Source organism: Salmo trutta, chromosome 14, assembly GCF_901001165.1.
Source record: "Salmo trutta chromosome 14, fSalTru1.1, whole genome shotgun sequence".
NCBI lineage: Eukaryota > Metazoa > Chordata > Actinopteri > Salmoniformes > Salmonidae > Salmo > Salmo trutta.
The window spans coordinates 6961363-6965160 of record NC_042970.1 but is presented as its reverse complement, the minus strand read 5'-3'; positions in this window follow the sequence as shown (position 1 = coordinate 6965160).

Sequence of the window (3798 nt, the reverse complement as noted above, 5' to 3'; positions counted from 1 at the left end):
CTGACATAGGGGGTATGTGGGTAGTTTGACATAGGGGTATGTGGGTAGTTTGACTGACATAGGGGGTATGTGGGTAGTTTGAGAAATCTGTTAATTTCAGTCTTGTAATTCTGTGAGGGTTTTGAATTGTTCTGTAACTGTGTTCTAGTTGTTATATCAAAGCACAATTACACCAATATGTAGAGGTGGTGATGTAAAATAAAAAAAGTAGATTATGGATATTCTCATATTATCAATCTCATTATTATTATTATTATTACTGTATAGACTTTTTAGGTTTGTTTTCTTTACTACAGAATAGGGTTACAAAATTGCAGTAAATTTCCCTAAAATGTCCAGGTGTTTTCAGAAATCCCTGTTGGAAGATTCCCGGTATCAGGAGGGATCTTCAGATTTTCAGAAGACCTGGGAATTTCAAACCCTACTACAGAAACATTTTACAGGCTGTTCTATTTATCTAATAAAACATATTATAATAAAATTCAAATATCATGTTCCACATTTGTTATTTTAATGGAGGTCTCATTTCTCGTGTTTTCTGACTTGTTATGGAAATTATGTTTTCAATATAAGCAGAGGAAGGTTATAGTGTTTGTGCATCCGTGCAGGTGTGAATGCATATAATACCTTGCCAAAGCACATTTGATTGAATCAGACCCATTCTTGAATTGATTTCCACTTTTAGTTGCCCCGTAACTGATTTAAATATGCAACAATTCGTGTAGCTAAAGCATTTGACTTCATTAACTATGTTCATCACATTCTCCACCCTATCTGCAATTACTCAGCCCTCCAATTCCATTCAATGTACATTAGACAGAGAGGGAGTCATTTATACTGAACAAAAATATAAACATGCAACAATTTCAACAATTTTACTGAGTTACAATTCATATAAGGAAATAAATTCATTAGGCCCTAATCTATGGATTTCACATGACTGGGCAGGGGTGCTGTCATGGGTGGGCCTAGAAGGGCATAGGCCCACCCACTGGGGAGCCAGGCCCAACCAATCAGAATTAGTATTTCCCCACGAAAAAGGCTTTATTACAGACAGAAATACTCCTCAGTTTCATCAGCTGACCGGGTGGCAGGTCTCAGATGATCCTGCAGGTAAAGGAGCTGGATGTGGCGGTCCTGGGCTGGCGTGGTTACACGTGGTCTACGGTTGTGAGGCCGGTTGGATGTACTGCCAAATTCTCTAAAACGACATTGGAGGCGGCTTAGAAATTAACATTAAATTATCTGGCAAAAGCTCTGGTGGACATTCCTGCAGTCAGCATGCCTATTGCACGCTCCATAAAAACTTGAGACATCTGTGGCATTGTGTTGTGTGACAAAACTCCACATTTTAGAGTATCCTTTTATTGTCCCCAGCACAAGGTGTACCTTTGTAATGATTGTGCTGTTTAATCAGCTTCTTGATATGCCACACCTGTCAGGTGGGTGGATTATCTTGGCAAAAGAGAAATGCTCACAAACAGGGATGTGAACTAATTTGTGCACACAATTTGAGAGAAATAAGCTTTTTTATGCGTATGGAACATTTCTGGTATCTTTTACTTTCTCATGAAATATGGGTCCAACACTTTACATGTTGCGATTGTAGTATATTACCCAGCCCTTCAATCTGCATTAGACAGAGAGGAAGTTACCTATTACCCAGCCCTCCAGTTCCATTAGACAGACAGGGAGTTACCTATTACCCAGCCCTCCAGTTCCATTAGACAGAGAGGGAGACACCTATTACCCAGCCCTTCAATCTGCATTAGACAGAGAGGAAGACACCTATTACCCAGCCCTCCAGTTCCATTAGACAGAGAGGGAGTCACCTATTACCCAGCCCTCCAGTTCCATTAGACAGAGAGGGAGTCACCTATTACCCAGCCCTCCAGTTCCATTAGACAGAGAGGGAGTTACCTATTACCCAGCCCTCCAGTTCCATTAGACAGAGAGGGAGTCACCTATTACCCAGCCCTCCAGTTCCATTAGACAGAGAGGGAGTCTCCTATTACCCAGCCCTCCAGTTCCATTAGACAGAGAGGGAGTCACCTATTACCCAGCCCTCCAGTTCCATTAGACAGAGAGGGAGACACCTATTACCCAGCCCTCCAGTTCCATTAGACAGAGAGGGAGTCACCTATTACCAAGCCCTCCAGTTCCATTAGACAGAGAGGGAGTCACCTATTACCCAGCCCTCCAGTTCCATTAGACAGAGAGGGAGTTACCTATTACCAAGCCCTCCAGTTCCATTAGACAGAGAGGGAGACACCTATTACCCAGCCCTCCAGTTCCATTAGACAGAGAGGGAGTTACCTATTACCCAGCCCTCCAGTTCCATTAGACAGAGAGGGAGTTACCTATTACCCAGCCCTCCAGTTCCATTAGACAGAGAGGGAGTTACCTATTACCCAGCCCTCCAGTTCCATTAGACAGAGAGGGAATGGGTCATCAGACTGAGTTGACTATCTTTTTAAACCCTGCTTCATTTGACGGGAAGGGTGGATATTTCAGTAGTTGCACACTATTTCAGTAGTTGCACAACATTTCAGTAGTTTCACACCATTTCAGTAATTACACACCATTTCAGGAGTTGCAAACCATTTCAGTAGTTGCCCACCACTTTAGTAGTTGCACACCATTTCAGTAGTTGCACACTATTTCAGTAGTTGCACACCATTTCAGTAGTTGCCCACCACTTTAGTAGTTGCACACCATTTCAGTAGTTGCACACTATTTCAGTAGTTGCACACCACTTTAGTAGTTGCATATCATTTCAGTAATTACACACCATTTCAGTAGTTGCAAACCATCTCAGTAGTTGCCCACCACTTTAGTAGTTGCACACCATTTCAGTAGTTGCCTACAACTTTAGTAGTTGCACACCATTTCAGTAATTTCACACCGTTGCAATAGTGGCACAAGACAACATTGTTATTTTGAGGGGCATTAGTAAAACCAATGGCGCCGACAGACATGGCAGCTCTGCTTCTAGCTCCTCAGCAACTTTGCAGTATTTTGTTTTTTTACAGCCAGAAATAACTATTGGATATCAGAGCGACGGTAACTCACCAGCATTATGACCAGGAATATGACTTTCCTGAATTGGATCCTTTGTTCGTACCCCCCAGGGCAATTGAACTTATCCCAGAGGCTAATCCAAGTATTCAAAGTGGACATCTAGTCCGACTCAGGAGGCGTGACCTCCATCCACCGCTTCCGAGTATATTACTCGCTAATGTTCAGACTCTGGAGAATAAAGTAGACGAGCTCAGGGCGAGGATCTCCTTCCAGAGAGACAACAAGGACCGTAACATACTCTGTTTCACGGAATCATGGCTCTCTCCGGATATACTGTCCCTGTCCATACAGCCAGCTGGGTTCTCAGTACATTGCGCAAACAGGAATAAAGAACTCTCTAGGAAGAAGAAAGGCGATGGTGTATGTTTCATGATTAACTACTCATGGTGTGATTGTGATAACGTACAGAAACTGAAGTCCTTTTGTTCATCCGACCTAGAATACCTCACAATCAAATGCCAACCGTATTACCGCCCAAGATAATTCTCTTCGTTTATAGTCACAGCCGTGTATATTCCCCCTCAAGCTGATACCACGATGGCCTTCAAGGAACTACGCTGGACTTTGTGCAAACTGAAAATCCTGAGGCTGCATTTATTGTAGCTGAGGATTTTAACAAAGCAAACTTGAGGAAAATGCTACAAAAGTTCTATCAACACATTGACAGTAGTACTCGTGCTGCTAAAACACTCAACCACTGTTACTCCCCCTTCGGGG